The 21,657-nt window shown below is 38.6% G+C and overlaps 2 long non-coding RNA genes across 2 annotated transcripts; one reads left to right on the forward strand and one right to left on the reverse strand.

The window, feature by feature from the left end:
• Positions 1–285: 285 nt before the first annotated feature.
• Positions 286–9,836, reverse strand: LOC147755180 (uncharacterized). The gene is made up of 3 exons (XR_015329465.1): positions 8,491–9,836; positions 6,487–6,556; positions 286–604 (listed from the first exon to the last, which is right to left on the reverse strand). It is a non-coding gene; the product is annotated as an uncharacterized LOC147755180 (long non-coding RNA).
• A 4-nt stretch (positions 9,837–9,840) lies between these two features.
• Positions 9,841–21,492, forward strand: LOC147755181 (uncharacterized). Its single transcript, XR_015329464.1, has 2 exons — positions 9,841–19,670; positions 19,860–21,492. It is a non-coding gene; the product is annotated as an uncharacterized LOC147755181 (long non-coding RNA).
• Positions 21,493–21,657: the final 165 nt, after the last annotated feature.

Consider the following 21,657-nt stretch of genomic DNA (forward strand, 5'->3'; position numbering starts at 1 on the left):
CCAAACTGAAGAAGACAACTTTAGAAACAATACTTGGAAGAACGTAAACAGGTCGCATGATTTTCGGGAAAAAATATTTATAACGATAAAGCTACATTTAAATCAATTACACTTACTAAGCAGTCCATATGAAACACTTCGTTAACTTACGAGAAGTTAGTGTGGTGCGGCAACTCATTGGACTCTTTTCTATTGGCAATACACTAACTAAGCCAATTATATGAATTTATTGCAAGAATAACAATAGTAACAAAAAGAAGAAGATAACGAATTTTATTTGCAACATAACAGAGCACTGCCATGATATGAGAAGTGCCATGAGACACTACCATGATATAAGACCATATCCTGATGAAAACTGTCCAGAAAAATGATTTATACAAAGAGGCCCTATAAAATACGCTACCCACTCCCCAGAGCTGACGCCAGTGGACTTTTCCGCGGCGATATTTTAAAGAAGATAAGAAAGTTTAACACTGACGACATTGGAAGACTTAAAAGTCGCCATCGAACAGGAACGCGCCGCTACGCGAAATGTTTGTTGGGGTTTATGAATCAATAGTCCATCGTTACGAACGACAAGAACGTTAATCATATTAAGCATCTGTAAAAAGAAAAAAGTTTTCCATTTAATGTAGATTATTTTGCAAATTAGATATTACTTGTGTTATAATCATCCAAACTGTGTATACATTCTCGAAACACATTAATAATTTTGAGCGTAAGATTTTTGTCATCACTGTTGTTATTATAACACTTTAATAAAGTGCGCTTTATATTGTTGAGCTCAAGAATGTAAGCAATAAATAGCTGCTAGCACGGACGCCGTTGGAATATAAAAGCTTTGTCCGCTAGCAGATACACGTCAGTTTCTGATTAACCGCCTAGTCCTTTACGACTTTGTGGCAGCGATGAAATGCGCCTCCGACTGAATTTGTGACCCACGAGCCAGTGCCAGAGGTGTATCGTACAGGGAGCAAACATACATAAATACATCGTACTAAGAACGTGAAGACTGTATGAAGGGAAGGCGCCGGATACAAAGTACGCAAAGTAGCAGAAGTACGAGGAATCGTTGGAGGATTGCGCCGACGGCGCGCGAACGGTAGACACGTGGCCAACCGAGAGACGTTGCAGGACGCAATATCCTACTTCGAACAACCGGTAGCAATGGCCGGGTGTTGGTCGACAAGAATGTAACACGCAAATTTTTACATATTTAACGGATATGACTTAATTTTTCCGGTTCTGACTGGTTGTGGATATTAAATATTCTCCCACCGGCCATTAATTTGTAAGATTCCTACGGTCGAATCTCGTCATTACTTTAGAATTTGGCTGTAAATTTGAGTGACCCAAGCATCTAGCCGCTTAAGGATGGAAAGCCTTCCAAGTCTCTGCTATTGCGCTGATCGGCCGGTCCTTCAACAATCGACCAAGCTAGCTGTATTTTCTCTGTCGCCAAGGCCACCATAAGAAAGACTCACCACCAATTATCATTAGTTTCTGCAGAAAGGCATCTAAACGAGAATCGGGGAATCTGTCAGCAGTTGTGACATTTCTCAATGGAAAGAGGTTTTGAAGGCATGAAACCGTATCAAAAGGGATGAAGTACCAGATCCGGGCGGAATTCTGGCCAAAGATTTTTCAAAGACATGGACGCCACAGTTATCACACAGGAAGGTGGCTCAAAACGCTCCACTAGAGTGGCTGCTCAGTGGAGGAAAGGTGAACATATTAAGCTAAGGATTTCAACAGGCCTATGCCCGTTAATAATGCGAAGACATCGAGGCTTAGAAATATTTTCCTAGATATTAGGATTGCTTATATAATCTCGCATAAAGGCGAAGTTAGTTTAAAGCCACCCAATCTAATTTCATTGGTATCTGGGGAATAATCTATTATTATTTGCTGTGACAGAGAAGGTTTTAGAGGGTCTATCCTCCTCTGTCATCAGCCCTGTCAGCCCTCTCTTGCAAAATTTGGGGCACAATAAGATTTTAAAAATAAGCAATCTTAAGGCGGAAGTGCCTATAAAAATGTCCTCACTGTTACAGCTGAAGCTCTGACTGCAGAGCTCCAAAAAAAGCTGACTGTTTCTCTCTTTTTTGAGATAAATCTTAATATGATAAATATACACACGCAATGTTTATCCCCTGCGGAGTCTCTGTGTTTCAAGTTTTGCACCCGGTATTGCTGTTAAACATTACATCAGACGGCCGGCTCCAGCACGAAACGAGGTGCGTCTATGCCCGAGCATGAACCTAAAACCACAACGTGTCCCTAAGGTTAGCTGGAAAATACACTACCTAATAAGGGATCAGGAGGACTTCCCTGCAAAGTGAGAGGCTATACTACTTAAGGAATAAATGCTTGCCCCTCACATTGGCTTCAGATCAGACAAGAATATACCTGGTTAAAGCGACGAAATATTTAGACATCGAAGTTAACGCAATGAGAAAAGTGCACCACATCAAGCAAGCCGTCACAAAGGCGCAGCCGTGGGAGCTGCTCAGATCTGCCGAACATCCATGCAATAGATGTCCAGGCAAAACAATGTGTTTTCACAATACTACGAAATCGACTGCGCTGTTTTGGGCATTTTTTTTAAATATTACCCGGATCCCAAAATCTTGTGCAGGGAGTCAACTCGTCAAAGAAATTGTCTGCCAGCCCGATGCCTACTATGTATCTGCAGAACGGTCGTCGCGTTTTTGGAAAGAAATGCGTATTTAATGTCATAGTCTATTCTTTTATATAATAAAAAATGTAATAAAATTAAGTCATCCAGTGACTAATGTCCGATTCTATAGTGTCTGTTACGACTACAAATATCACTAGATAATTAGTCCTTCCACACGAAAAGCTGTTCGGTTTACTTTTAGCAAGAGCACGAGAACTTACTGCTCTCTTGAAAAACCAAGTTTCTCTAGCACTATTTCCATACTAGCAATAATTTCGTGGAGCGGTTGCGCTTACGTGGATGCTAATAAGTATTAACTGTTGCACTAGTTTCGCCCGGTTTGCCGCGTGATACCCCGGGCCATGATAGAGGCCCTCTATACCCTTCAGGAGCGGTATGGTTCCATAGATGCAGATAACACTGTTTCCAGGGCCGGTGCGTACGATAGTGTCGTCCTAACGTTCGCTACATGAGGACTGTTCTAGGATATCCTTGAATGAACGGATTAGTGGAGTGGACGATTCGTACAGTCACGCAGTGCCTCTCCGTACGTCTGTCGAAGTGGCCCGGTTCCTCCGCCCCCGTGGTGCTTTCTTCGATCGCCTTCAGAGTAAATATTGCGGTCGACAACACGAGTTGAATAATTCTATGGGTTCAAAGGCCGTGCTGCCAGAAGGGCCGCTAAAATCGTGGTCAACTGACCCCAACCGTTTAAAATCAAAGGTGCAGAAAGAAAGCCATTCTCGGCTTCGCTAGCATAGGCCGGTCCCTAAAGAAACGACGCTTTCACGCCGGGTGCTCTGGCCTGGAAAGTCTTCTGCATTACTCTCTCCAGCACCCCCCAAACGTCGCGGAAGCTGCTGTCCAGTTTCTACTCAGAGTGAAGTGCTAAGAAACGAGTCGCACGGTACACTTGTCGCTTGTACGAGCCACGGCAGCGGCATGTTATTGCTAACATGCGGGATACGAAGAAAGATTGAGTGGAGAAAAGAGAGATGGACGTATGAAGCATATTTTCATAAATTTATTCGTGGTTCCAGCCAGTATATTTTAGTTATAACAAGTTCATATTTTCCTATGAACTAAGGAAGCCTATTGCGGAAGCGAAATCTTTAAGCTTTGCTACCCGTTAACCGTGCTCTCGCAAAAATTAGGAAATTGTGCCTCGGATTTTTTCAGAAGCTCCGAGGACTGATGTTAGTAACAAAACTGGTATTATGCTTTGTATTAGTCGTTTATTATAACTAAGCCTTGATTCTATAGATTCTTGTCTAGCGATTTATTTTTCTCAATAATATTTTGGTGTATTGTACCCTACCAGTCTTATCATGCATAAATCACGGTCTGCTTCGAATAGAAATCCGATTCATCTCTAAGCCTGACTATCGAGACCATCTAGTTGTTGCATCTACCACGTAAAAATCAAGGTGCCTGAGCGTCTCTCGGTGGCGGATGAGGTGTTGGAAGTCGTATTTTCTCCTTTTTTTCATTCATTAGCATGACACCCAGGCCCTAAATTTGTGATAGAATGCCATAAGTTATAAGATAGTCTGACTATATTTACGGCTTAATAGTTAGCAGTTCTCGAAAGATAGATTTTTTTTTTAATCATTCGTGTCGACCCCAGTAGCCGAAAGGGCTAATCTACGTCCTCCATGTCGTACTATCTAGGACGTGAAGGACGGAAATTCAACTTAGAAAATTATTTTCATGTTCTCCTCTAAGTCTGAGGCTATCACCACACGCAGTACAAATATCTTTAGCAGCTTTGGTACGTTTGTGACCTCAGTAAAATTATAAATAGGGTAGATCTCGAAAACTTGCACGCGAAATAACATTCCGGTAGCAATTAGTGTAACCAGAGTTTATTATAAATTCCAGAAAATAACTTATGTGCATTTAATACAAATATACTCCAGACTGTGTGAATCTCATAAGAATACTTACTGAGTGTTCGACATTGCGAGCAACTTCCAAGTTAGGTCAAATTTTATAAAATTTAGATAACTTTTGTTCAAATCACATTTTTTTCCTTAAGGTAAGGCATGTCTATTGGGAAAGAATAGCATTTCCGATTTATCCTATTTCAATTTTCAAGAAGCTGCCGAAACAACTCGGAATCGCCGTGGCGTGTATGAGAATACTCAGAACTATTTAAAAAAAAAAACCATGTCAACAGCTTTGTAAAAGGTAGAAAAATTTGATCATCAGTAAATGAGAATTGGAACAGTTAAGGAAAAAGATAGAAATGTTCCTGATCGAATTTCGCCTGAACGGCAGTTTCTGCCCCTAGGGTCTTTTCGGACACCGGCGTAGAAGCCATAAAATGAACACGCTACAGAACCTTCTGATAGTACGATCTTCATTTTATCCCAGAAATAATGATGTTCGTGAAAACAGTTTTACACGGACGTCCATATTCGAATAAGCGATTTGCCCGGAACTAACTTATGATAGCAGCCATTATGAAAAAGTACTCTTAAGTACTCGATAAATAAAGTCGTACGGTGGTTCAGGGAATGTATTAAATCATTGTTGATCTCTTGTTGTAGATGAGTTCATTACAGATAAAGCGGTCAACGAATTTGATAAGAAAGAACACAGTGCAGTGGGCCAGTAACAAGTCTTATAGATTGTAACAGATGAAAACATTGAGTACATGGACGAGGAAGGAGCTTTTAGCAAAAGGGCTCGTTTGAAGATCTTCGGCGGCACACCTTTCAACAAACTGTTTCCGAATCAGGGTCTGAGCCAGATGTTTATTAGGTTCCATCGACCTAACTATCGTTAGCAAGTTTATCAGGAAACTTTTAGTTGGCTACAGTAAGAAACCTGCGTCTGCGAAATATCATATGAGCTGAATGCAACTATCATTTTCAGCCGCTAGCCTAGAAAAAGCAGTCAAACGTTTGTTACATAGATAAGTGTTGTGGATTGTAGCTCTAATGATTTTGACTCGTTTTCAATTTTTTAGCATTTTTACTTCATATGAAAGAAAAAAATTACTAAGAGTTTATAAATATCGCAGACAGATAGTGGATGTTGGTTTGCAGACTTACCATTCTGCTAGATAAATAAACATCGTACCGATTTTAACACTATTGCTCATTCTGGGAGGGAATGAATAGCTACAAGCAAAGTATAAGCACTCATATATGGGTTTCAATCGATCGGAGTATGGACACGCTAAGTGCTCCGCGCACGACGATGATCTGCGATACCAGTTAAAAGTGATAATTAGTGAAGGTTCGACACTTTCTCTTACATAGAAAAGCCAGAAGCCTTTCGAAGCTCTGCAGTACACTTGTTAGAAGGCAATTTAGATGGGTATGCTAATCTTCAGTAAGAAGACTAAAGTGAAACAGAATTAGGAAACTATTAACTTTTGATATTTTATCTTTAGATAACATGTAGGGTAAAAGGAAAAAATTATATATATTATAGGTATAAAAGATCAATTTATAAAGACCATATGTGCTCAAATATTAGAGTCCGATCTATGGATTATACTAGAGAAATTCATGCAAAAAAGTAGATGTATATATTCAAGTAATAATATAAGATAAGACTATAATAAAATTAATGCATAAGTATTTATGTACGATAACTACGTTAGTCCGTTAATCCTAACTCTAGTTCTACGAATCTTTTTGAAAATGTTCTTCGTTTATAGGTTAATAATAATAATTTATTTTTGACAAATAAACGAAAAAGTTTAATAACCTATTTTTCTGAATTTCGAGGTCATATAAACAATAACTGAGAGACAAGGCGTTTCTTTCAATAACTATATAAAAACTTACATATTTTATGCTATGTAGTTGCCGTTTTTGCCTTAATGAAGGTGAACGGAACGCCTCATTCGACATGTTACTGTAATGAATTTAAAAAAATTTTACCGTATTGAATTAAGGCTAAACAAAAAAATATTCTTTGTCATCTATTCAGCTGCTTATTTTTAATTATTTAATAATATAAGAAAAAGCTGTCCGTTGCTAAAAGTTTTTTTTATTTTGCAAGACGCGTTTGCGAAGCCAATACGACCTAATAGTCAAGAGCCACGGTACCGTCATGCCATGTTTTTCGAGGGCAGTACTTGAACTTTATAAAGTATTGTTGCGCCTGTAGATATTGCGACTTTAGAAGATGGACTTGAAAACATAAAAAGGAAATAAAAAAAAAAAAAGAAATCAAGTGCTAAACAGATCGCGGTGCAAATGTTTAATTCGAGGGCTGTAAACCTTCCATCGGACACTGGTGCCTCGTAGGTTTTACCATTATATATATATATATATATATATATGGGCGTCGTTTGACGGACGCCGTGTCCATTTACATATTATGACTATGCGATATTTAAAAACACATACTTTGTTCACCTTTACTAGTTTACGCTTTTAGGTATGTGCGAAAAAGCGGTCAAATATTGGGTGAAGTTAACAACTGACACGAAGAAATTCAAAGGAGCGGATGTGTATTTAAATAAAATATTGTATGTATAAGGTTTGTAACGGAGAAAAAGTACGTGCCGTTGTTTTTTTTTTTGCTGCCCTCGATTAGAAGTTGCTCCCGATCAGATAACTGTTCGCATTAGCAGACATTTAAACCGCAATTCAATTGATAGTCCTGTTGGTCCCTTATCCTGGCCCGAATTATTTTACGAATGCGCGTGAGCGTCCTGCGCGCCAAAAAATTAACGATGATCTAAATCTACATTCGAACTTCCTGTTGTTATCGACTTATGGGTCGTAGAGTATTGCAACTACGTAATACTTTCTGCGCTGCGTTTGCAGTAGCCAAGACACCGCCAATAATGTCAAGAGCCTATAGTAAATTGGTCGTATCAACATGTTTGAGAATCCATCAGATACTGACACTACGAATGTCAGTCGCCCGTTTCAATACATTTACATGGTTGATTAACGCAATCACAGTCATACGAAATACGTAAGACCATTAAACACTATTTTGCTTTGTAGCTATATATTTTTCGTTATTTGAAAATTTCGCGAAAATCTAAGTCGTATTTTCGGCAGACGCGGAGGATTCATTCACTCGCCTAAGCGCATGTCAACCCGGCACGCGACCCTCCTGCAAAAGTGGCACCGCATTATCGTCAATTCAAGATATAGCATTAAGTCCAGTTGTATTGTTTTTAAAATTGCAAACATATCGTTACATTATGCCCTTTATCAGTTTAGCGATGACGTTTGCCACCTTGTTAAGATTATCAATCAGGTAGAGACAAATCGGTCGGTTGTCGGTGAGAAACGCGGACTCGTTTGTCTATTAGCTAAAATGGCTGGATATTGTCAAGCCGTGTTCTGCAAGGTGAACCAACGTTGTGAAATTATTCAGGGAATCATCGTGTAACCCAGATAGCGGAATCTTGGCAGAGCATCAACGTCATTTTTGGTTGAAAATGCTTAGCGCTTCTTGAGAGGTCGCGTCATAACATAGCAGCTGCTCATAACTGATACTTAAGCTGAACATAACGGATACTTTCTTCGTTGCAATAGAGAAACCATTGGCAACATGGGAACGATAATCGGTAGAGCTTAACTGGGCTAGGGTTTAGCTGCTACAACAACGCCAATCCATATTTCTGGAAACGGATCTACTAATCAACATCATTGTGCGCCGAAATTGCGCGAGAGTCTCTCATACGTAGTAGAAAAAAAATCAATACATACTGTAAAGTTCGTTGAAGTTCGATCTGAGAGCTGAAACGTAGAATATCTACAACAGGAGTGCTAACGTATCTACCTACGCGCAGCCAGAACCAAGAAAAGCGTACGTGAACGTACCTTTAAGTTCGATTGATTCAAGCCCTTGGAAGGCACTCCGAAGTCAAAATAGGCACTTCTCTTATCCGGATTCGAAAAGCTGACTTACTTATAGCGCCTTGCACTTGGGCTATGACTCCTCTAAGATGGTTATCACAGACAGAATGGGGGCTACAAAGGGCTATATTGTATCGTCATGGAACAAGTACATCGTCGACGACCATTTCTCAAGTGTTATGTAAACGGACACATTTGCAATTCTTTCGGTATACATAAGTGCTTAAGTTCGACGCTTTCACGAGTACATCTCTATTTATTTAAAACGAAATGTAGATATGTCCTCAGGTTGGGCGCGTTCAAAAAAATATAACATTGATAGGATGTATGAATTCCTGGCCTGATGCGCACATCTTCGCTTAGAGTATTCACCATGAAATCAGGAAATTATCTGTGAAGATTTTTTTGAAAAAAGCCTTTGTACCGGTATGAGTCTTCGTCTTCCTATGGCAAGCTAAAGTAAATTTTAAGTTCCATAAAATCGTGTCATATTTTGACTCATGCGTATTTATTAAACAGTCTTAAGTAGTTCAGCCAGTGCAAACATCGTAATGCAAAAGAGCGAACCAGTATCCGCTAAAGCTCAGCTAAGCAACAAAACTCTAGCAACGTAAATATAAAAACAGCTAGAAATGCCGTAACTGAGTTTTCCACCCTCCAAAAACGAGTCGTTGGTATTTACATGTGCTATGTATAAAAAGGAGATAGCAAATTTTGACCGCACTTCAATTTAGCCACATGCTCGAGGGTTGGGGAAGCCGACTCGCTATAAATAATCAACTCCAAAAATTTCGAAATAGTCATTGGTTCTTATTGGTGGGTACTGGGCGCGTGCTGGATCGGTCTATAACCTCAGAAAGATGATGACGTCACCGCTTCCAGGGTCTCACTCTTCTTAATCAGCAAAGTGTCTTCATTATGTGGTTGTTTGTCTATGAGTTCGTGTGAAACGCGTTTAGGCGTTGGACATGGGGTACGTTGCATCATACACTTACTGCCCCTAAAACAATTCAGATAAAATGGACCACCATAAAGCAGCAACTGGAGTACGTGGTAATACAATAAAACGCTTCGAAACGGAATGGACTTTTTTTCTGTCCATCGTTGCCTATGGATAAGATGCACGTTTTTCACAGAGTTAACGCTATCCGTTACTTGAGAGCGGACAGGTCAAACTTTCTATCCGGTTGGAGTTACCATTATTTCTACTCAGTGGACTCCGCCCGACGTAACGCCATCGACGTTGCGATCAAAGGTTGACTCGTTTATCGCTGAGTTGGTATCCCCTAGCGGCTCTATCCATTATGGACTATGCGCAGTTCGTCATTTTTGTAAGTAACGCAGTTCCCTGTGATCTAGCTTGAACGTCTACTCTATGAAGAGATCTTTATAATGTTTTATCTGATCTAAGCAACTTAATCAAGATTTAGAAGGTTTACGAGGACATCATAATAAAATCGGCTTTGTATATCAATACCACTACTCGAGTTGAATAACACAGCGAATCATTGTGTGGCTATCAGATGGGTTTTCCCCTCATAGTTTTTCTCATAACAGACAATCATATATTATATGGTTGTTAGGATCAAACGACAGGATCTCCATTGCCCGTTGATTTGTAATACGTTCGTGTTAGTAAAAGGCACGCTATATACCATTGGATACCCATCCAAAGCTCAGACGCTCTAGTTGTTAGGTGTAACGGAAGACATATTTGAATTGCTACAACTGTAGCTCATATACATTGCAAACTTGACCGACAACATTGCAATTATAATCCTAATAACAGCCGTAATTGTGTCACCGTATCCAGTAAAAACATTTATAAAGCAAAGTTAAAAAAAAACCAATGAAACATGATTCGAGTAGATCCTTTTTACCATTTACATAGCTGCACTATTGCATTACTATATTGTTGTTTTTATTATTGAACACGCATTAGCTCAGTATACCTCAATTATATTCATCTTAGAATGCTCTTAGAAAACAAATACTCTTTCTTACCAAATAACTTTATTTATTGACCGAAACCTCCTGAATAAATTAGGGCAATTCTTACACTTAATCTACTTGAAAACAATATTTAAGGTCAATTGACAGGATTCGTCTACAGGTGGCTCTTATCAGACCCACTAGATACCTAGTAGACACTGTAGGCACTATGCTATACGTATAACTACACATATGGCTTACTGATGATTACGGTAGTAAACCCTCTTCAATGTATCTGTGGTAGATCAAAGGGAGCCATGCAGGACTGATCTGCTCGAACGTTTCGCACCGCCTAGACGGGAGGAGTCTTTTTTTTACTTGAATATGACCTTAAAATTTCCCTGAGGCGTTTCAAGCACGTGCATTCCTTCCTCTACCGAAAATTTGAAGAAAGCAGCATTACGCCACGACAATGTACAATATCTCTATGCTATTGCTATATAATATATCATATTTTAAAAAGGGACGAATAATAAACGATTTATTATTTCGTGTGCCTTGCTTCTCTAACTAATAGAATGTGTGAAGGGTCATGAGGTGGGAACTTCCCAGGAATAGCAGAACCTTATTTGTCCAGGAACATTGTCGGCTGCGATGTCTGCAACACGTGTGTGTTGGCCATGACATACAGTAACGTGTAATATTTTTAATGCCTGCCCTGCATATTGGCATCGTGTCTTGTTCCTTATTCCCATTTAGGGATTTTAGCACTGTCTTGCTTTGCTGCTAATACGATCTTAACAGAACTGTTCAGTAGCACGTGTTGTCAGCGTGCTTATGATATTAAGGCGGAAAGTGTTAGCCCACTCTCCCTCGGAAAAGCCACTCGTCTCAATTTTTGCGCATTAGAATTTCCCTTTTCTTCCTTTTTGGGCCTTGATAAGCCTACTGAGGTATCGACCGGAAACATTTGCCTGAGCGTATGACAAATAACGGTTTAAGGTCATACGATTATACCGATCCACTACCTCTTCTTTAGGTTAACAGTGTATTCTCGCGACAAATATATATATATATATATATATATATATATACAGAGCCATTTTAGTTTTTAATCTAGTTTAATTTAGTTTTTTTTGACTGCCTATGCACTCCCTGTCTTATCTGTGATATCGTCTGCATCGCTGTAATAATCAGGTCGAAAAGAAACTTTGCCGTGCTTCTTTGGAGCGTATAAAGCAGCACATTTTCTATTCCGGCGCCAATAAGGTATTATGTATTTCTCATCAATGTTTATGACTTTGTTTCATCTCCCCACCAAACGATGTACGACGTCTCGCCAGAATGTAGCGCATTTTATCTCGAAAGAATTTTCCAGCTACATTTCGAGTTGTTGATCTGTACCGAAAGTAAGGCTACGATGATGACTGCCCAATGAACGGAAAAGGCGAAAATCGGTCCGCGTAAAGTCCGAAGGATATAGAGAGTGCAGCAAAATCTCCCATTCGAAGTTTAGAAGGGTATCTTTGACTATGTTCGCCGTGTGTGGCCTTACGTTGTCATGGCACAGAATGGCCTGGCCTCCTTTGCTGGGCTTTTGTTCGTAAACAGCCTAGTTAAATCGATGCGTCTGGACCAAATAATCGTGTGTCTGCTTCATAGGAAATAAGTGTCAGCGAATCAGGCTTTTGCAGCCTCACCAAGTGTCGAGCATAATTTGATAAAGTTTAGACACCGCTTCTGATCGCCGGCAGCAATTCCGTGCAAAAATCGCTCATTATGCCAGCGTGACGCTCAGTACCAGGGAAAATGTTGAGACGCAGCATTTGAGCCCTAATTCTTTATTGTGTTCAAAGGGTTCATGAGATATACAAGTTCTAAGATCCTGTGTAAACTCGAAGCGGTTAACCTGAAGTAGCCTTTACCTATATGAATGTGGTGTGGCTGCAACTTAGTTCTTCGGCTAATTCTCGGGCTTCGGGTCAGCCGTCCGCCTTTAAAAGTGCCTTCAGATGGTCGTCAGTAAATTCAGACGATCGATCAGAGTGCGACGCATCCCGTCGGATACCGTTTTCAAACTCTTAGACTTGCCAAAGCATACTTAAGCACTCCTTCTAACGATAGCGTCATTGCCGTATACAAAGCAAGCGCCGCGAACTTCGGCAGCCTCTTGGATTTAACAAAATGTATTGTAAAAGAGGTATCGGATATTTTTTCCATCTGGAATATCTATCCCTCAATGAAGCCCTTGAACCTATTATCAAGACAAGTCGAGTATCTAGGTAGTGGTAGTCATAATGCATTTACAAGTAAACGAACTTAGAACGATTTAGATAGAAGTAGAACAAATGTCGGGAATTTTCTACAGATGTTAATGTGTTTCGAGAAAAGCAGACTGGACAGCATCACAACCCTAAACAACACTATATATATAATCACTAATGAGAGAAGTCTGAGACAAGTAGTGTGTTTGTAGTCACTCCGATCGGAAGCAAGCAAACCCTGAGCTATTGGGAATATAAACAACTCAGAACAATTAATAAATGTCGGCTTAAGACGGAACCCGGTACTTTCTTGTAAATCTCGCGTGTCTGTGCCTGTCAAACAGTCTAAATATACTTACATCATTTGTGATATAAACAAGATAAAAATGAGTGTCTACTATTAGGCCAGTCGCGTAAAACTTATAATTAAATACTGAGATTATCTATTTACTAAGATTACAATAGGCACTATTGTGTCTGGAATAATTTTTTATGCACCAAATTCCGCTTTGGTGCCTCTGACAGCCAATTTCAAACTGTACGACGTTGACTACTAGCGACAATTTGTGTAGAGGCATATGACCCGCCGGTCTAATATGTTACACAACATTTACAAAGGAACTCTTTCAGTCCTCAGAAAACACTTCCATCTTCAGAATAGGCCCAGCAAGTTTCAAGTGAATTGTTGTCTGCATAAACAAAGACACGTAAAATGAAACGAAGTTGCAGTACTACCAAAAAAGAATCAAACGTTCCATGCTTGCTTCGGTTTTCTAGGAAAAAATTATCTCGAAAACAAGAGATTTACACCAAAGTAGACTTACTTTGCTAAAATAACTATGATAATTACCTTTCAGTTCAACCTTATAGTTGAATTTGGACGCCGAATAAAGTAAGTGCTTTGTGTATACATAACACAATAATACTATGGCGTTTTAGAAAATACTTAAGTTGAGTGTTTGGATATAGCTTTAATACAGATTATAATACAGAATAAACGTAACGACCCAGTAGGACCGTGGCCATATTATGCAGCGTGTTATTATTACCATATACTACAGTGACGGCACGCTAGTACAGGCACAGCTGCTATAGAAACAACTGATTTTTGTTTCATGCCACAGATAGCGGATAAACAATGTTGGTTACCACAGAGAGCCCATATTGTAGGTTCGACAGTTTTACAAGGCAATATGAAGCGCCGGATGCCATATGCAATAGTAATAATAATCATCATCACAACTAGAAGTGCTAGCGTTCTTTCTCAAATTCCTCCAAATGGATTTTCATTTTATTATGCTACTACAAATGTCCTACGAAACTCGGAAAATTGTCAGTCAACCCACTCATTTTCGTCATTTTTTTCATCATGCAGGTCACCCAACCGTTGTTTCATATATATAGAAGAGCATCCTTGTACTATAGTATGAGATGCTTAATGGAAAAAGAATGAAGGAAAAGCACGCTGAGAGATCTATATTTTCTCACTCACAAAACGACAACATAAAATAGAAAGCCCTGTATTATTATGCAAAGAGGCCGTTGACCTGGGCCTACTAGTGAGACTATGATCCTGCTGTGTTTTAAGGGCGTGGGCCAATCGATGTATAAAATACATTTTTTACTATATATTATGCTGTGACTCCATGTGCGTGTCATAGATTTAGACTGATTGTGTATGATAATTTATAAGCTATCTGTCGTAATTGCGGGATATATATTCCGTAGCATATTTTTGTGTTTTTATTGGCAGTCTTCTTCTAACAAACGATAATTCATGCCTTCTTTTTTTGCTTCTTAATCACTACACCGACTTGAGCAGCTAATGAGATAGCGTGCACGACTATGTAATCCATGTCACCCATAAAAAACGTGGCAAGGGACTGTCATTCTCTAGCCAGTTGCTGCGATGTCACTTCATCGCGCTACATACGAGAAGGTAGATGCATAAATTCCATAATGGGTTGCATTGAAACGGTCGAAACCGGTTCAGGCGTTTATTAAGACACAGTCGTACATCACAGCCGTCCAATCTAGTGGAATGTCTATAAGCTACTGAACACCACGAATCAGTTACCGATATAAAGTCTATTACGACAACTAGCCAGCGATTGACATTCCCAATATAAAACTAATTTTGAGTACACATTTTACCTAAACCGTTGATTTCTTTTATACAAGTGTATATATAAGTATAAGATCTTCACCCGGCGAAGTAGGATAGTGAACAGACAAAACAATCAAAAAGGGGGAATGGACAAATAGTATGATAATTAAATTTAATGTGCGCCTGATTGCTTCATGCCCGAATGAGAATTTTTTTTGTGATTGACAACAATATTTCAAAAGTCACTTTTGTAGTTCCGTTTCTCGACATAGCTTCTGTTTTTCGATAACCTCAGCGAAGATACCTTGGGTTATTTCTTATTTTCCAAGATTATGTTTTAAAACGGCTATTTAAACCGGAGACGGCCAACTCTTACTGGACGCTCCACTCTGATCTGTTACCGTCCTCTGTTGTTTCATATTTCGCCTCAATTTGGTTATGTCTACTTCAGTTAACTTACCACAACGCAAACTCTCGTTTAAATCACTCGAAGAATGCTGTATAGTTAACTATGATCTTCTATCTTCTTGAAGAGGTACACAAAGCAACATTATTTTAAAATAATACCCCCCTCCCCCTATTTTTAAAAAATATGATCTCCCTTTACGGTTCTTTAACTTCTTCTGTTGACGAAATTTGTGTGGGAGACATGTGTCGTGTCCTACGCTAGACGATGGGAAGCAGAATAGATCTGAAATATATAGCTTAAACATACGCAGCCCATGTGTGCCTACAGTGATGATGTAGGTTGCAATGCTAGAGCAATGTCATTTGAATCAACTGATTCAGAAAACAGGGATATTAATAGTAGCAAGAATAATGATCATAACACCAAGTGTTTTTTGCGAAGACTTCATTTTTTTCCATAACTAAATGTGACTGCGCAGTGAACCGCTGTGTAGAACTACGTTAACTGAAAAATGATGGTGCCTCATCCTAAAGATCGCACCCAAAGGGCCTTCACTGTTGTGGCTGTGCATTACGAGAATTAACTTCATGCATCCGTCATCTACAAATAGAGATTTGGAATCACACGGGTAACGGATGACAGAAGGTGTTAGAAGTGTTTTACTTGTACGTATGTAAAGCCGTTGATCGTGAATGTCTAAAATGCATGTAGCATATGAAGTCTAGTGCCCACGCAAAGCGAACCGCAAAAAGGATCAGTGGCTTTTATTCTAGCTTAGTTAATCGTCTGCTTTTTCCGACCATATGAAGAATTGAGATTCGAAAACTTAAATGGTATCGTACCTAACGGACAGTGTAGAAATGTGGATTTATTAATGCTATGTTTTTCTAGATATCCCTTGTCATGTGTTTTTTTTAGTAGAATACTAGGGGTGCTGCCAGAGTTATATGGGTAGAGAAACGAAGCTGGATTAGCCGTCTTGTACCTTAAATATCTGAAGAAGAAGGTCGAAACGTTATTTTAAATTTGCTTAATAATCTCGCTCGGTGTATCCTCCAGTTGTTTCTTATGCGAACGGAGTCGATAACAAGGAACTGAAAGGACACGTCATACTCACGTCCTATGTATTCTCTATGATCTAATATCGGGAAGGGTGTCGTGTGTATTGCGGAATCATAATGATTTTAGAGATCAAGTCCTCTGTAATGACTTTAACTCTGTGAAAATTTTTCAAAATCTTGTAAACGACTGCTGCTTTTTGTCGTACTCAGTGACCGTCTTTCGACGTCTTGCCCACAATGGCATAGAACACTAGCAACTGGGCTGCTTCTCCGTGTACCATCTCTTACTACGTCACAGCCTCATATCGGATGGGTTATATCGGATAGAGAGACATACGAATACAGAAACAAAGATAAAAACGGAAATACTCGTATAAAAGGACGTAAGGAGATTTGCCGTGTATGCCTTCAATCTTCACCCTCGCTACGAGACGTTTAAACGCACTCCTATATTTATCTCATCTATTTCCGCCGCTATCGAGTAAGCGTCTAGAGTGTAGATTAGATTATCACACAGCGAACTTGATGACGATAATATATAGATCAAGCGGTCTTCCAGTAACAATAAGAAGCACTAATGATGGAACATGGCGGTAAGTAGATAAGACGGTAGATAGAAGAATGGGTAGTTGGTGGTCCGCGTTAAGGTGCCTTGTAATCAAAAGCGACAACATCGAGGAACAAAAATGCATCCGATTGCAATTAATAGTGCCCAGGTCTGCACATAAAGCTAGCTACAAGAAAAAATATATTCAACAATAAACGCATAGATATTCGTCTAGTTGACTTAGAAGCGTAGTGTTAGGCGTTTGAAAGCATTTGATAAACTATAGACCTGCCATCTGCGGCACGGAAACGAAGTAGAGAGTCAATATTGCAAATATCAGATACAGCAAAGAATTTCGCAGGTTAGATAGAACATCATTTCGGTGTTTTATTTTTTTAATTACGTTTACAATATTTCAGTTAAGTTTTTTACTAATCCTACGCGTAAAGTTACTGACGTCGACAGAGTCGGAAATTTGCACTTTCATATTTCAAGCTTATTTTCATTTTTAAATTATTCGTACTTGTTTGTAATTAATAGCTCGTTTTAGTTGTTAGGCCGATTTCAGTAAAGGACGCAGCTTCGTGCTACACATATTTAACTGCCTAAAAGGAGCTAGGCTGTTTACTGCATGTCACTTGCGTCGCGTCTATGACATTACATTTTTTTTTGTTTAAAGGGAAAACATTTGCGATGGAAATTGTGAATAGGAGGGGTGATATAGTGTTAAACCGAACAAATTCCTGTCGCAAAAAACATCAAGTGTTATTTTTTAAAATTCTATCGCAGCTTATTTGAACATAGTTTTTCTTAATTCGCTGTGTCTTAAACGGTGCCTTATATAGTAGTCTGAAAGTAGTACAAATTTTTGGAGGACTAGCCGCTGTTATTAGAATCGTATTTGCTTTCATTTAGAAACTAGTATCCCTTTTAAAGATGTGTTAAGTAAAGAAAGAAGTAAAGATTACACATGGGTCAGTTTTTAAAAAGCATGGCCTGTCGACGTCAGCGGTCTATTAAAGACTTTGCGAATATTTTTTCCAAAAATATTCGCAAGGTGAAATATAATTATATCGGTAATACCAATTTCTGTAGATAGATTCACACATGAAGTACTACCCTTGAATGTTTCAAGTAGATGCGTCCAATGTATAATGCCAATAGATAGCAATGAAAAAGAATAAATTATTTTATATGGAGTACACTTAAATGCAAGTTCTAATTTTTAAAGTAACCATAGAAAGTCAGCACAAAGTTCGAGTACAAATCGAGTACTCATGTTTGTTGGCGGTTCTTGCCAGCGGTTCCTGACTTCTTCAGCCACAGAACTAACTGTCTAGCCCATTCGTAATGAGGTTTCTGTGATGTCTTTACCTTTAACCATATCCACGATCCTTACGTCATAACTCACATACTACACAAGCATATCCTACCTTAAGCTTCATGAACTTCCGATGATTGTGAGAATTATGACGCGCAAATACACTTTTAGTTATATCACTTGTTAAGAAAATTACCACTCGCTCGCTGATCTTCAAAGTAATTTTGTTCATTTTTTCTCCTTTTACTACTTGCCTGTCTGACATGGGTTACATTAGAGCTTAATCTGTTTCTGTAATCTAAAATGTTTTTCATTTACGAGAAGAATAATTCAGTAATTAATGATATAGTAAAATACTTTATTGTTCAATCATTTTTGGGTGACTTTTGACAAGGTTTGACCAAGGAGTTATAGGTCATTGGTTTTGGTTTGTCTGGTTCTATTGGGACGTCTGGGTGACTTAATTTAGGTCAGCCATTAGGCCAGGATATAAAAACTCTAAGCAAAAAAGCTTCTCACGTTTAAGCTTAAAATATGGCACGGGGCAATTGCACTCAGTAGTATAAAAACACGCTGGAGACAGGAACAGTGAGAAACAGGTTTACTAGAAGTTACACAGAACTAGCATATAGTCGCAGTAGGAATGTATAAATATATGACACAGATTTTCTATTACATCATTGTGTAATATTTCAATTTTAAATTATAGAAATATAGGGTTTATTCGAGGTAATATCTGAGCGACATTCAATTCCTCTAATAAATTCTATCAATATATGACACCTATTAACGCATCGTTGGGTGTTCTAACATTTGCTTATCAAAAGCCAGCCTTTTTATGTAATTTCACTCGGCTTCCACAGTACCTGTTATTAAATTAAGAAAGCCCTGGTACGAGTCAATTATACACAAGCGCTATTTCTATCGGGAAACAAACGTTATGCCAAGAATGTCGAGTGCAAAACCGTTGTACAATGTAAGAGTAACTGGACTTCCTCCTGTTAAATGTTTAATGAAATTTGAGTATCATCACGGTTTTGCACCTACTAAATATATACGCTACGCATACTTTATCATATATTATGGTCTATCCTATTTGATATCAACTTTCTCAAACGTAGATTATTTCTATCTCCAGAAAAGCATTCATTCTCCGCAGCAGCCATCTAGAAAAGTGGAGAGATCCTTTCTACGTGTATCAACAGTGGTAGAGTAGAAGACCTGGATAGTGAGTTCCGGAAGGTTGGAGTAGATCATGGAAGGTTCAAAGTTTGTTTTAGGCCTGGTTAATTACTCTAAAGTCCTAATTTTTACTTTTACATCTTCCTTTCGTCTTCTCTGCGCGAGCTGCTGCGTCTGTGCATATAACTTGCGATAATAACACTATTTATCAGTCATAGTCCAGGTCCAAAAGGAAAAGTAGTGGAGAGTGACTAGTAGAATAGTATGATTTCATATCTCTTGGAGGAGCTCGTTCTAAACTGCGCTAGAATGAAGGGACGGGTGAGTTCATTCTCTTAACAAGTCAATTCAAAAAGCTTTGTATTTTACGAAACAAAATTTTTTATCGATTTCTTTTAACGACTTTACCACGAAATAAAATTTTGTACCGCATTTTTTAAAACATAAAGGCGAATGTAGATCAGCTCCTTAATAGGACAGTTAACTACGACTTAGCGTTTCCACTTTCAGTTATCTTCATCAACTTTCCTGGTCAACATACATTAAATAGTATTTATTTCGAGTTGTAAAAGCTTAGTTCACGAATCCGATCAACGATAGTAATTAGCTTCTTAGTTGAGTAATGTGAAAAATAAGCCGTGGCAAGCACTCGGCGGACAAAAACGTGTCAACCTACTTAATAAACTTTCGTTTATATTACGAGATCGCACCAACAACAGGATCGTAACCATCACCAAATACATTTGGTGGAAAAGTTCTATTCCAAATTTCGATCCCAGGCGTTTGGGTTGAGAGAAACTAGTTAGGAGGACAATCCGCTATAACGACGGCTTTTGCAAAAATATTTACAAAACTAAAGAATTAAATGCACACTATTTTCAAATACTTTGTTTCCTTGGGGTATCGTTGTCCATTGAAGGAAAAAAACAACATACCCTCTCTGGATTTACATGAAACCTGTCGCATCTATCTGTCTGCCTCCCAGTTTATATAGATCAATACGACAAATCAATAGCTAAATAAGTAAAAATTTATGCACAGCGTCGCTTTAAACAGAAATCTGAACTGTACGTTTTTTACTGCACCGATCATACAACCAGCTGTTTGTATTTGTCTACAAAAAACAGGGGCACATTAGATTGTTCAAAGTTGGACGTAAACAAACACAGTTTATTTTTTACTGGAGGGAGCTATATGTTTGAATTTATTTTTAAGAAGATAAAAAGAAACTTATGCCTAAGAAGAAATATATAAAAACCAAAACATTTGTGTGGTGTTTGTTGCTAGTCCTGTCAAATTGGCTTGTCTAAACGCGCATGTCAAGAACTGACTTGGTGAAGATTATGACTGACAGGCATATACTGGATCCTAAACTTATCCAGTAAATGCCTATGAGTAATAACTTCTATCAATAAGGAGCGTACCGTTGCGATATAAGACACAACCTAATATGGGATATTACTAATGAATTGAGACAGATATTGATCCAAATTTACTAAAAAATTTTGTAAAGTTGTTAGCCTCTGTTTCTGCTTCTTAGATAAGGTGAAATTATCAAACATTATATCGAATAAAATTTAACGAAGTTATCGGGAGGACAACAAGGAGTACAGACTATTTTATTGAAGAGACCGTTTGAATAGAAACAAGTGAACAGATGGACTAAAAAACAATCTGCGTCTCAAACTATGAACGAAATTTGCTATTGTTTTTTAGCTATGTGCGTAATTTTCAATAAGATCATCCTCGTCAAGAGAAGCCTAGAGCAGCATTCCTGGCAAAGCATTGTGTAAGTATCCATAGGAACTGATAAAATTGATCTTTGTAGGCTAGGAAAAAGCGTCAAAAATTCTGGAGTTATGGATTGCCTACGGTTTCGGAAACGGTCTTTGACACAGAATACGGTTACAAGTCGAAACAGTGCCTTTAATTGTACCAGGCAAATGAATTTTCCCGCGCGTCCAATGGATTGGTCAAATATATCACACTTGGAGACATCTCTAGGATTTTACCACAGGAAAACCATTTCAAGTCTAGTAATATATACTTGTATTGAGAGTACCTAAATGTCAAACGAATCCATACTTAAATTCATTATGTTTAAAAAAGATTATATCGAATAAATATTCCAACGACTAACTAAGATTTCGTGTCTTATTTTTTCACCCACTAACCCGCCGCTTACGTACATTTCACAGAAGGCTCTGTCTTCTGAATTAACCGATCACCGTTTACTATCAGTGACGTCGAATTATCTACACAGACTAGCAACTGGTTTAAACACTTTCAACAAAATTTACGATACGGG

This window comes from Varroa destructor, unplaced genomic scaffold (assembly GCF_002443255.2).
Source record: "Varroa destructor unplaced genomic scaffold, Vdes_3.0 BEIS01000005.1, whole genome shotgun sequence".
NCBI lineage: Eukaryota > Metazoa > Arthropoda > Arachnida > Mesostigmata > Varroidae > Varroa > Varroa destructor.